General features: G+C 43.6%; 1 long non-coding RNA gene across 3 annotated transcripts; it reads left to right on the top strand.

Annotated features, from left to right (window-relative positions):
• Positions 1 to 1,500: 1,500 nt before the first annotated feature.
• Positions 1,501 to 12,745, top strand: LOC144113221 (uncharacterized). 3 transcript variants are annotated; one of them, XR_013310708.1, is made up of 5 exons: positions 1,501 to 2,316; positions 2,633 to 2,755; positions 6,143 to 6,302; positions 10,894 to 11,049; positions 12,237 to 12,739. It is a non-coding gene; the product is annotated as an uncharacterized LOC144113221 (long non-coding RNA). The 3 variants fall into 3 exon arrangements; XR_013310707.1 differs by having other exon boundaries at positions 1,501 to 1,803; positions 12,237 to 12,689; XR_013310706.1 differs by having other exon boundaries at positions 1,501 to 2,755; positions 12,237 to 12,745.
• The last annotated feature ends 734 nt before the right edge of the window (positions 12,746 to 13,479 follow it).

The raw sequence follows: 13,479 nt of genomic DNA, 5'->3' as shown, positions 1-13,479 counted from the left end.
CCTCAGTGGACACCTAAATCGCGCTATGTGGCATGTGGGGGTGGTGTGAAAGTGCAAAATACTGTGTTATCACACAATATTTCTTTCTTAAATCTTTTAAACCGCCAGCCAATTTTTTTTTCGCCACTGCCATCCTCCACTCCCTCTTTAAACCATTCCCTCAAAGCGCGAGTTAGGTGTCTGCCGAGAGTGTGTCTGTTACTACGCCTTTGATTTTCTCGTTACTAATCTTTTTTATCCTCTACGATATACCCGCAGCAGAAAAAACTATTTGCCTGAGAAATGCATTCGTTAAAAAGGCCAATTAAAAAATACACGCAGCTTGAGCAACGGGACACCACTTGTGACTTTCTCATTCATAACATGTGAAAAAACAGATGGTCAGGGAGAACCATACGCATCATAACCCGCCTCTCAAAGCGTGTTCGCAAGGAAAGCCTGAAGTGTCCAGAGTTGAAACCAGCAGGCTTTAGCAGCAGTCACAGTGTCACTCGTCTTGATCAATAGATATGCTACCCCGTTTTACGTCGCCCACAAGCAATTCCTGTTAGTTTCTGAAAGATGGTTATGGTACCTCTTTAATTGGCTCGCCTTAAATGCCTAGAGTCATGTCTACTTGTGAATGTCGATGTATCCGGTAAATTTGGCATGATTGAATGAGTGGAAGCAACTTTTATTAGAAAAAAAAGGAAAGAAAAAATCTTCCAGGGTGGTCTCCTACTGGTCCAGGAGTCCACCGGCTTGTGCCTCACATAAGGCCCGATCCACCAGCCATTTCAGGCCGGCGGGCTGAGCGGTCCGTAAAGTAGCCTCCCAGGAAGAATGAGTGGGATTGTGGATGGGGGATACTATATAGCGGCTGCCACAGCAATTAACATAAATAGATCTGGTTATCCCGAAAGGATGGCGCTACATATACACACCAACATTTGTTTTGGGGAATCATTTCTAGGGAAAAAAATAAATCAGTCTTGAAATTTTTCACACAAAGCTTGTATTTACTCAAACCTCTAGCCCGAACTGCCGCTGCTCCGGAAAAAAGCTACTTAGGGCCAGATAATCACCTGGATGTATAAAGCCCATCCTCGATCCCCCGATCTCTTGAGTGCTCTCTAACCTGACGCGTGGCTTTCGCCGACGACCGAGACACTCAGATCGAGGCTGTCGAATGGTCCTATGCTGTCCGTGGGTTGCATACCTGTGGGGAAGCACATTCCCAGAGGTAATGGAAAAGTGTGGATCTGGGCACGCCACAGGTGTTACAATGAGCAGGAAAGGGGTGAAAGCATGAGAGACGCTAGTGTGAAATAAAGCAGCCCGGCTGTAATTGTCGCCATGTGGCACTATATAAGGGCGACAAAGTACTGTGGGGTGGTGGTAAGTCGTGCGGCTGAGTTTGTAAAATGCGGCGATTTGATGATATTGCCACAGTCCCAATCTATCCAGTGGCGCCATACCGCGGCCAAACTGTTTTAGATGGGACTTGCCATGCCTTGCGCACTTGCGGCGCTAGAGGTTTTCGTCTTCATCTTCGCAGGAGCTCCCTGCTGTCTTGCACGCGTAGCACGTCTTATTAAACCTGGTTTTGTGTGCTTCGACCGTTTATCGGTGACAATATGTATAAAGGACCGATGGGGCCTCTTGCGCAGGGTTGGGTGCCTGATCGTCCGGGGTCCGGGAGGAGAGTTCTCGGGCTAGCGCATGAACGCGCTCATTACTGGGGATCTCTTCGGCATTGCGCGTGTTTCGCTGGTTGTTTCCGCGGCAGCAAAGTACATTCCACATCGAATCATCAACATGCTGGTCTGTCAGTGTTCACAGTGTATGCGTTGCTACGCGAGCGCTGAGGTGTGTCATAGATGCGTTTGCTAAATGCCAGGCACGCGTAGTGTCCTAAATGTAAATGTGCGAATTGGATACCGCCCTGCAAGGCGCTGTCGCAGCGAACTGTGTGACTGTGTTTCGGGATTTCGTTAATGTGGTTGCCCGACTTCCTGTTTATTATTCGACGTGCGACGTGATCGTGCGCTGCCTGCACGCGTGTTTTTTGACGCCACTATCGGTCCGTTGCGGACTGCCGATAGCGTACGCCGCTCGGTCTATTCGCGTTGTGTTATTCGCTACGCGTATGTGCGTCTTTATGATGTGGCGTCTTAAGATTAGAACACACCTCTACGAGCCGATTACACCAGCTGTCAAGCTCAGGGTGCGAGGGAGGTGACGCGTCAAGGCATGCAAGCGACTGAGTGAATTGAGCGACGCGTCGCAGCGATACCCCAAAAGGAAGCTGGCTGCTCGATCACCAGTGTAACATTGGTAACGTTGCCTGCAGCTGTAAAGTTCTTTTAGTTGCAGGCGGTCGTGAATAAAAATCGTAGATAGATTTTGACTAAGAAGTAGCCCTAGAAAAAGAGCGCCTCGTAGCCGTTTCAAAATAAGTGTTTTTGAATAACCTGTGTAGTACAGAGCTTATCATGATAAACTAGTGTGAGCAAGTGGCGTTATGTATTTAAAGTTTGGCTGTTTAAACATTTTCTTGTGGTTGTGTGAAATGCCAGCAATACAAATAATTACTAGGAAGTTCCAGGCATTGTGGGTACAAAAGTACACAGCGGGAAATTATGTTATGCAGGTGAAGTGCCTGGTGTTCAGTAGTGAAGAAATCTGAAGAGCTTCATCGGAGAGGATGTCTCGACTGTCCAGATTTGGGGCAGCTCTTGTCTGTGCCCCTTTCAGCGTACATTGCAGAGCACAAGTATGTATTGAGTTTTCTAAGATCTGTTTTTTCACCTCTGTGTTGAGATCAGTGTGTTGCAATGTCTGCTTTGGACCAGAACGTTGGCGGCATGTATTGGCGTTCTCTTATTCAAAATAAGATGTGTGTCTCTTCTCAATAGGTCACCATCAGATAGTGCCGCTTTCATGCTCAGTATGAAGCAATGCTTAAATTCAGGGGGGCATCGGCAAGCCTCAGAACCCCTACCAAGACTAACGAAGAATCTGAGACTCCCCGTACTAGAATGTAGGTAGTGTATGAATCCGAAGCAAGCAACCAATTTTCCTTTTTTGTCAATGGTAGTTAGAACACTTCTTCAGTCATTTCTAAAATTTCGTGGCGATTTTTACAAGAATCATTAACACGTTTTATTAAAGCCGGGATGGAAAAAAACGCAAAGTTGACAGCACAACACAAAGGGTGGAAGAAAAAGGGAAACCTGCACCCTCATAACACGAGTGAGTACAGAGCTGGCCGCTCAGCTCCAAGGCTACACAGCAACGAGCACACTGGCGTAGCCTCAGCTTAGCCACTTTCTCGCTCTCCCGCTCTAGTTCCCTCCCCACCTGTTCTCGAGCCAATAGAGGCCCCCCCCCTCAATGCAGCCAGGCTTTAAAAAACAACAATATGAAGTAATGGGCTACAGGGCAGCATTTTAAGGTGGTATTACAGCATGAGGACAAAGCTTTTATCCTTTTTTCTCTAGTACCCAGGTCACATGGCACTCCTAATAGACAATTATAGCAGGATAATCATGTCATTCTTCTGCAATAATGCCGGTGCCACATGGCACTCTTCCGAGGCTGCTCCAGCAAAGGTGTCTTATTTCACTTGGCCAAAAGAATATCAACAGCGTTATATAGTGCAGCTGTGAATGCGCCTCAAAGATGAAACATGAATTGCACTTTACAGCTTCCCTTGTAAGCTTTTTTTCTGCGCCCTCTCACTGTAGTGTCAATATTTTTACTGCCTCTAGATCTGAGTACAAAATAAGCACCGTCTACTGCAAACTACTTCAGGATCTGTTATATTATAGCCTGTGCACAAAAAAGCTGAAAGTGCTAAATGAAAAAAAGGTGAATCTTCAACATAAAACATTACCTCAGTTATTATCTTGGTGAGTTTTGATGTTTTTTTTTGCCATTTCACTTGCCTGGTGTTGACACTGTGCAAGTTCAGTGAATATACTTGTCTAATGCAGCATTAAAAAAGATATGTGACCAAAATTAGGTGTTTATAGTCCTTGAAACTAATTTTTTAGGTGTTGCACATTTCACTGCTCTCAATTTGCAGAGGTAGCAGTGTTTAGTACGGCTTGCCTTCTTTCTGTTGTTCTCTTTTCATTGATTGGTTGTGCCCTGTCTTTCTGTGTTATTTTGTGTTGTGTCATCACGTAGTGCATCCCTTCTTTTCTGTTTATGCATCCCTTTGCTTCAGTGCTTTTTTTTGTGGCAGGCCTCATGACAGCTGGCAGCTTTCCTTCCATTTTTGCCTTCTGGTACTAGAAAAATATAGTTTACTGAAAGGCTGAATTCTAAATTGTACAGCATCATTTAGGTGCCCTCTTCCTTCTTCGCAGATGCCATGAATGGGGATGCCTACTGTTGCCAAGAATCTTACATTGACACAAATTTGTTACCCAAATGCAGGGCATGCTTTGCTCTCATTTAGAGTTTGTGCATTTGCAGTGTATATTTTGTATATGGTGTCTTAGTTGGTGACTGACACAGTGGCCTCATTGGCTGACTTGTATTATTATGAGATGTTAGAATTTGTTTTTCTCATTGCTGATGAGCGTTTACGGGACCTTATTGTTCCTTCTTCAACAGTCATGTCTTTTTTGTTGCTTTAGTTAGGATACTGTCTCTCAAATGAGCGAGCATCTGGGGCCAGAATACCAGTATAACTTCGTGCCGTTTGTCAGCTTTCTTTATGATGTGCATAACTGTGCAAGTAGGGAATAATTTCAGGTCTAAGTGGCCCTTTATTTGCGTTAGTTTTTGAGCCTTTATGCCAGATGTCAGATTTTGGAAGATAGTTTGTCACAGCTTTCATCATTGAAGTGGGGTAGCACAAGGTACCAGCCATGACAATTGGTCATTGTAACTGAGCACCCCACCCTCACTTTATGAGCACACCAATGCTGAGATCAGAAGGCAACTTTGATAAGCATTGACACCTCAAGTCGTCTTTTTACAAGCATAATGTTACGGACCACTTGTAAATTTCCTTAAGCTATTGGGTTCAAATCATGTTTTTGCTTATTCAAACTCGCTGAACTGCACTTTCATTGTGCCTTCATGGAATTTGACGCCGGATTTCTGCTCCTGCAGCAAATCATGTAGGTAAAATGGGAGGTTGTGTTAAGTAATGCAGCATGGAAGTGAAAATCACAATGCACACTTATTACTATTTTTTGGTCCTTGACCAATTTCTGTCACTTAGAGGCACTGTACTAAAAAGAAACTAATGTGTGCGGGAGCCGCTGGAAACCTTTTGTGTGAAGAAAAGGCATGCTGACTTTGGTCGTGACAATTTGATGATTGTGCAAAATTTCAAAATGACCATTTTACTACTTCTTCATGCACATGTACTTTCTGATGTCACATAAGGTGTAATGGCGGAACTTCTCTCATTTTTCTTTGCACTTCAGTTTTGTTTCTATTTATATTTTGTATTTCTTAGCATGAACACCATAGGCCATGCACTCCTGTATTGCTTTGTATAAGGAAACAGTGGTGAGTACAGCGTGTGCGGGCTCCTCATTGAAAACTGTTCTCAAGCACTAAGTTGTTTGCCTTGGACTATATCGATAGCTCGTGCACTTCTAGCTCGAAAAATATTAAGTTATATTTCATACAATTTTGACTACAAGAAATTTGCTAAGCAGCATATTGAGGACATATTAGCTTTACTGCAGGTCAACCGGCATTAGTGCCTTGCTTGACAAGGGTATGGGGAAGAACTGTAGTTAGAAAATTGCTCTTAGCAGTTGCTGCTTGTTGATATAAACACTGGCAGTGCTCCTACTATTTTATTTTCAGTATTTGTTGCTCCACTTACTAATCTGTGATTTTCAAGGATCAAGTCAATTGTTTTAATAATTCTGCAGTTAAAGTTGCAAATTCTTAAAGGGAAAGCATGCAGTTGTCTTTTGTACACTGCTATCAGAACTCACCGCTATTGCATGGCACCATCAACACCAAGGTGTATGTTTTGCATTGGTAATAAACGAAATGATTTCTTACTTGCTTCAACAGGTGTTAAAGCGTACTGCCATTGTGAAGAGTACAAATGCAATTAATATCATATTCCTGGCTGTGAATATGGCTAAGAATTTTTATACGTGTGTTCTTTTTCCTGTAGGTGTATCTGAATTCAAGGTAGAGAATGCAGTTTACGGCACCAAGAAGGGAATCCCAAAGGATGCAGTATTTCACAAGAGGGCTGCCACTACCATCTGGTCAATAGAAGCAGTTGCACAATGCAGTTCCAGTAGCAAGTGCTCAGGAGGTGACAATGGAAGGCAAGGAAAAGGTTCTCCACAAGGCTAAGCATAGAGGGCTGGGATAATTGGTTCTGGGAAGAATTATGAGACATCATTCCAGTGCACAAAAATTTGTCCGGTGACCATGGTGTCTATTCTCTTTGTTCGTGTGTTTTTCTGCGCTGGAGTGGTGTTTCACAATCCTCTCCGCAAGGCATTGACTAAAGTGAAAAATCGATGCACTGAGAGGTAATTGCCAGCTTTAGCTGGCTTTATCTGAGGCATATACTCAATCCATCAGTGTATGTGAGAATTACGACTCAGGTTTGTTAGTGGTTTATAATATAAAAGCACCAAACAAAGGATAATGACAAACATATAAGACGTGACCAAATAATTGTAGATATTGTCTTCATGTGAAAGTTCATTTACAGGAGGTTAATATATGGGTGCAATTAGCTGATGTGAGGATAAAAGCTTAAAGGCCTAGGTTCTATGTGCAATGTGGCAGTGCATGAGCAGTGAAATTTCCCATAATGAACAACTTTTAATGAATACTTTAGTATCATGCAATGGAGACAGAAGATTGGTGGTACTTGGGAGTCAATTGCCCTGAAGCTTGGATTTTAACTGCTGAGGCTTGAGTGATGCTGATTCAGTGTAGGCTTTCGTGGGTGCTGTCACATTTGCCATCATCCGTGAATCCTCTGGTTGTCTCTGCTTAATGACGAAAGTTTCCACATTATAACTTGTAGCCATCACTGAAAATTTTGCACAAAATAAGCTTGAATTGAATGCTAGCCGACCTATTGTCTAGCTGACAGATGCCATGATGGAAGTGACTGTTGGCGTCCATCATGTAGCCTGTAATGACCCCTCTTTTCCCTTCTCTGCTCTCTTGTCGAGCTATTATGCATATAGTTTTGCAAATCATATTCTAACTTGGGCTACTTCAGCTTACATGTAAAAGGTTTTTGGCTACTTTTTACTCAAGCATAGGTGTGCTTGAGCTATCTTTTGCTAGTTTTGCTGCATGCTTTGTAAAAAACAGTTTGTGGCATTGATTATGAATATCTTAACCACCTTTTCACACTTAGGAGGGATGGCCCAGTGAGGCCTTGTAGAGATGGCTCGAAGCAGATGCAATACTTTGTTTCATACATGTTGGGAGGGATCATGCGAATTTTGTGTTATTCTTATTTTATTTATCATACTGTTAGTCCCACTGGGACTGTTACAGGAGTGGATTTATAAGCAAGATACAAATTAACAGACAGTAACACGAGGGTCAGCAATAAGGTTTAAAGAAACAAGATATTAAAGTATCAGTAAGCGGTCACATCGAGCGTGGCATAGTTGATGGAAGATGGTTCGCAATTCTGGTCTTCAAAGCATGCGTTCAAACACATTCAAAGCAGTACAGGCAATTGGCCCAACATTGGAATCCGTATTAGCAAAGGCCGGCCTTACATGTATTTGTGTGGCAGTAAACATTGCTACTTTGGAAAAGGTGCCAGTCTGCCATACAATGTCAGCAAAGATTAAAGAACCCCACTGGTTCTAAGTTGTTTTGGAGCCCTCCACTAAAGTCGAAGAACAATTTTTACCAGCCGAAAAAGAAGAGGGACAAGAGGAGAACCTACACTGCTTCCTGTGTATATGTTCTCCTCTTGTCTGTCTTTTTTCAGCTGGTGAAAATTATTCTTTGACATGACTTACCAACTGGCCCACCATTCAGCCTTGCTGCACTAGAGTGTCCTGCAGCCATTATTGCTGTCTGCCTTGCTGTGAGAAGCGGCTCTTGCAAGTGATATGCCTTCTTAGAACCAGTCAACTGGTTAAGCTTATTCTTAATAGGGTTTCAAATTGGGCTAGTTGGTAGTTAACATGGTCAAACATAAATGCACATTTAGACTGACGTGGGAGAACACAGGGACGGCACAAACACTGGTGCGCAAACTATCAACAGAGGTTTAGTGTGGTGTGCGCACATATATAAGCTTAACATGTCAAAACATGAAAAACACAGTTGAACCAGCAACTTTGCTATCGTATCGTCAAAACATCAGAAAGAGTTTGTCCCAGCAGATCGGTTTATGTTTGGTATCTCTTGTCCAAGAATTGCTTTTCCTCTTTGGTAAACAAAACTGAAGGGTCACTAACACACGTCCCTTCTTTTCCTGATTCCAAGCATTAGGCTTCCCACAGCTCCCTGGTTGTCTTATCTCTGGATTTCAGCAGAACTGTAGTTTGTTGGAAGTGGGGTTTGCAGCTGTCGCATCTGGCGCAATGTGCTGCCAGATTTCCAGGTGACTTAATCTGCCGGCAGTTGCGGTTATGCTCTCTGAGTCTTTCATTTAAACATCTGCCCGTCTGGCCCACATATGCTCGGCCGCAAGATAGCGGTATCTTGTAAACCACTCCTTCACAGCACTCGACGAACCTGTTTGTGTGCCTGACGCCACAAGACTTCTCTTCTCCAGGACTGGTTTCTTCATTTACCTTCGCACGCATTCCTTTCAGTTTTCTTGGTGCGGAAAAAACTATGCACTTCATGCCTTTCGGAAAATTTTTTCCTACCGTACATTCATGCACTTTCTCACAATTTGAAAAAAGTTGCTAGAAGGCATGAAGTGCAAGTAGTTTTTTCCGCACCAAGAAAACTAAAAGGAATGTGTGCGAAGGTAAATGAAGAAACCAGTCCTGGAGAAGAGAAGTCTTGTGGCGTCAGGCACACAAACAGGTTCGTTGAGTGCTGTGAAGGAGTGGTTTACAGGATACGGCTATCTTGCGGCCGAGCATATGTGGGCCAGATGGGCAGATGTTTAAATGAAAGACTCAGAGAGCATAACCGCAACTTCCGGCAGATTAAGTCACCTTGAAATCTGGCGGCACATTGCGCCAGATGCGATAGCTGCGAACCACACTTGCAACAGACTACAGTTCTCAAATCCAGAGATAAGACAACCAGGGAGCTGTGGGAAGCTAATGCTTGGAATCAGGAAAAGAAGGGACGTGTGTTAGTTACCCTTCGGTTTTGCTTACCAAACAGGAAAAGCAATTCTTGGACAAGAGATACCAAATGTAAACCGATCTGCTGAGACAAAGACTTTCTGATGCTTGACGATACGATAGCAAATTTGCTGGTTGAGATGCGTTTATGTTTTTTGACATGTTAAGCTTATATATGAGCGCACGCCACAATAAACCTCAGTTGATAGTTTGCACACCAGTGTTTGCACACCACGTCAGTCTAAAAGCACAATTATGTTATTCACTTTACTCGGAATCAACTAGGACATTTTTTGTAACTGGAACCCTAGCGCATGGATGCACCAAAAGAAATGCATCTCACTGGAAGACAGGGAGTGCTAGGCACCATAGTGGATAGTGCACAGTACCCAGAATCTACTGTGGGTTTTGTATGTGTGCAAATGTCTGCAGGTACCATGCAGTGAACTGCACCAGATGCTCAGGATGTGTATAGCAAGATAATACCTAAACAAAACTGATGTGTGCTCAGGCAGCTTTGGTTTCAACACATTCAGCAAGAAAATAATCTGGCAGCTTTTTTTGCACATCTGTTGCGGTTTTACAAGTGCCAGGGTTCAGAGCATATTGTTTAATTTTCATTGAAATTGAGTGGGAAAAAAGTTTCCTTTCGAATCGTTAACATTCCAGCCTTGTCGTTTTGTATGTGGCATTGAGCTTAAAATAAATTTCAACAGTCTGCTTTTTATGCTTTTTTGCCAAAATAGGAAGAAATGCAGAGGAATGGTCTTCTAAATAGATGCGGCCAGCCATTGCTTTACTGTTCTGCACCCTGTGGGCATAAAATGTCTCAATACATGGATTTTGTCACCCTGAATTGCACTCGCATCAAATCTTTTGTTTTTACTGGAACTGCAGCTTATCTCATTTTTGTTCCCATCTTTATGGGCATCTTCTAATAATTTCTCTAATGACTTAATCCCTCTTAATTTTTTGTTTTCTGCAGCAGTAGAATTTCCATGGTAATTTATTTCTCTAGGTTACGAAGTATTAGAATCTCTGAGTCTGGTAATGAATGAAATTAACCGAGATGCTAGAGTGCTGTTCATTGTATAAGAAAGCTTGATTTTGTATTAGAAGGACTGGCATGATCAATATCAGATGCAATGCTAAATATTTGGTAGGAATTCAGATTATGAAGCGGGCGTACCCAGCTGTGGTGTAAATATGCGCAATTGGCTATGAATGCAAAAAAACACAACGCAATAATTCACACTTTCATTCACACAGCATGATGACGAACAAGGGCAAGGGGGATGCACCACAAAGCGTTTTTTGGCGTCTTTCCGTGTATGCATTGTCACACTGTGCGAATGAAACTATGAAATATTAGCTCATACAGCAACTGATTTCAAGCAACTTAATGCAAGTGGGGTGCTTTATGTGAGTAGCATTGATTTACTATAAAGCAGAAGACTCGTTTGGTTTACTGCAGAGGCATTGCGAGTCGTATTGAATGTGTTGTACATGTTTGCACCACTGAGCTAAATTTAATGGCAACATTTGTTAGTTGCCTTTGTGCTTTGATTAGTATAGTGTACTTCACACAAATTTGCGATTTTGTTCTGTTGTTCTTCAGGTATTGGGCTACACAGCTGGAGTCAAGCTGCTGTCAGGGAAATGCAAGATTTTCGACTTTCTCAAAAAAGATGCATGCTACGATGCAAGGGGCCTCTAGCTTAACTGTACTGCCAATTTTGTCTACCAATAAAGCTAAGGATGCTTTTGAGCAAATGTGAGCATTTTTTCTTTCTATACATGCTTGTTCTTCATCTTCGGCAAGAACACAATTGATGTGGTTATGTGCATGCTCTAGCGTACAATCGTAAAAAATTATGACGCTGCGAGTGTGTGCCAAACTATGCCTGTGTGCAGGTGCCACTTATAAAATGCTCGTGCCGTCAAGACCAGCACAGCGAGATCGGTGGATGTTAGTGCACCTGTCTCGACATCAGGAGTGCTTGCTGTTTTAAACCATTTGGCATGCGCTCAGGGATCTCTTTGGTTTTTGCTCACGATAGTATGTCCAAACTCACAGCATCTCTATAAAGACATTGTACAGTACACCAACCACACCAAATCGAATGGTACACCGACCACACCAGGAAACACCAAACGAAACCACACCAGAACCGGTATCAGATTACCGGGTCACAGCACGGAACGCTAGACCGGAACACACTAAAACACACCACACTACACCACATCAGGACCCGTGTCTGAAAAACCGGTCTGGTCGGAACACCAGACACGGTCACACCAGAAAACACTACACCAGGTCACACCAGAACCCGTGTCTGAAAATCCGGTCTGATGTAAACACCAGAAACGGGCTGGTGTTTTATTCAACTGGGCTGCCACCTCATTACCGTTGACTCCTATGTGAGAGGGCACCCGTTGGAAATATACAGTAAAGCCTCTGGTGTGCAGATTCTGCACCAAGCGCAGAGAGCTTATAGACAAGGCATCACTAGGTAATCTGCGCTCTAACCTCTGAAGGGCAGATTTTGAATCAGGATTGCAACAGGTTGAGCCAGACAAGACGCTAACGTCCGTAAAGCCGCCTCAATAGCAACGATTTCAGCCGTTGTGGAGGATACGACAGCAGTAAAGCGTACGGACCACTTACAGTCCAAAGAAGGAATGTAAAAAGCCGCTGCGCTAGCTTGTTTGACCTTGTCCACAGAACCATCCATGAAAATTTGAAGATGGCGGGCATACTCTGTTTCTAAATGTTCAAGTACGAGTGAATGCGTTGCTGCCAAAGGAGAGCTGCACTTTGCGCTCATATGGGGAATTGTGACCCTGCAGATCGGAAAAGACCAGGAGGGTTTCAACCTTTTCTTTTGCCTTCGGAGATTAAGGCCTAAAGAACTAAGAGTACTGAGTGCCAAGTAACCCTTCGACTCATATCTCTTGCAGAGCCGCTGGAGAAGGGATCCCCCAGCTCATGAAGTACTCATGAAGTACTGCCTTATTCGCAGCCGCTTGAGGAACTCCAATGGCTCTTCTTAGGCCCTTTCTGTGGAAAACTTCGAGACGTTCAAGTTGTGATGCCGAGGGGGAGATTAAAGGTAATTGATAAATTGTGCGACTGACCACCAGCGCAAGGGGAGGGTCTCCCTCCTGACGAACGGAATCCTGAGAACCGCAATGGGCAACCGTAAAATTATCATTGTCTGGACTCCTGCACACGCATCCCTGGCTGGAGGTGAAGCTGCTCACGAACTCGCTTGAGGTCTTGCTTTCCGAACCAGTGGGCATACCGAGGGTTTCACAGACAGGGATTGTCTTGTGCGCTATAGAGATCACACTACATTACAGACTCAATGGAGCGAAGTGCCGCCTGCTGATAAACCATTGACAGAGTCAGGCAACTTCTTGGGGCCGTCTCCAAGCTCATATATGTTCCCGAACCATGTTATCTGTAGTCTTTTTATCCAGGACAGTACTCAAATGCGTGCAAGCTATGTAACGACTCAGCGGAACTCAATCATATTCTTTGCAAATGCGTTCTTGCCCTCCTGGAGGGAACAAGAAATAAAGTCGCTTGACCAATGGGAGGCTCTCCTACTCAGCTCCGATCCGGACACCACCACAAAGGTCGTCCAAGCTGCCGAAGACGCCGCCAGGGGCCAACACCTTCTGGCCTTCGATTAGGCGAGGGGCCTAAAGCCCCTCAAACTGTTGGAAATAAAAGTTTTACAATCCAAATCCGCTTAATATTACATTAAGCTGCTTGAGAAGGAAAATTTCTTAGGTTTCAAGCGCAAAATACTGGCAGTTAAGTTTTGGAAGGGATATGAAAAATCTCCTCCAAAAGGTCATAATTGATAGAAATAGCAACATGGAAATGCCGTAACTTATGAAGCAAGCACCCGAACGATCATGCAAATAATTTCCATTTGGAAGGTGCATAATACGCTTGAAACTGCAAAGAAAAAAATTGATGTTACTACCAATGGCAAAGTATGTCTGCACAGAAATGGCGGACGACATGCTACCCTGCTCATTTTTTTTGCTAAATATTTACTGAGTTCGCTATATGGCATTAGAAACCAGTGATTTGCTACCTGAAGGATCCAAAATTTCCCTGAAACAAGAAAATCACTGCTAGGCCAGTGCTGCACATGCTGAGAAAAAGCTGCGAGTTCGCTTTCTACAC

This window comes from Amblyomma americanum, chromosome 1, assembly GCF_052857255.1.
Source record: "Amblyomma americanum isolate KBUSLIRL-KWMA chromosome 1, ASM5285725v1, whole genome shotgun sequence".
Lineage (NCBI taxonomy): Eukaryota > Metazoa > Arthropoda > Arachnida > Ixodida > Ixodidae > Amblyomma > Amblyomma americanum.
This window is presented reverse-complemented; position numbering and strand designations above follow the sequence as displayed.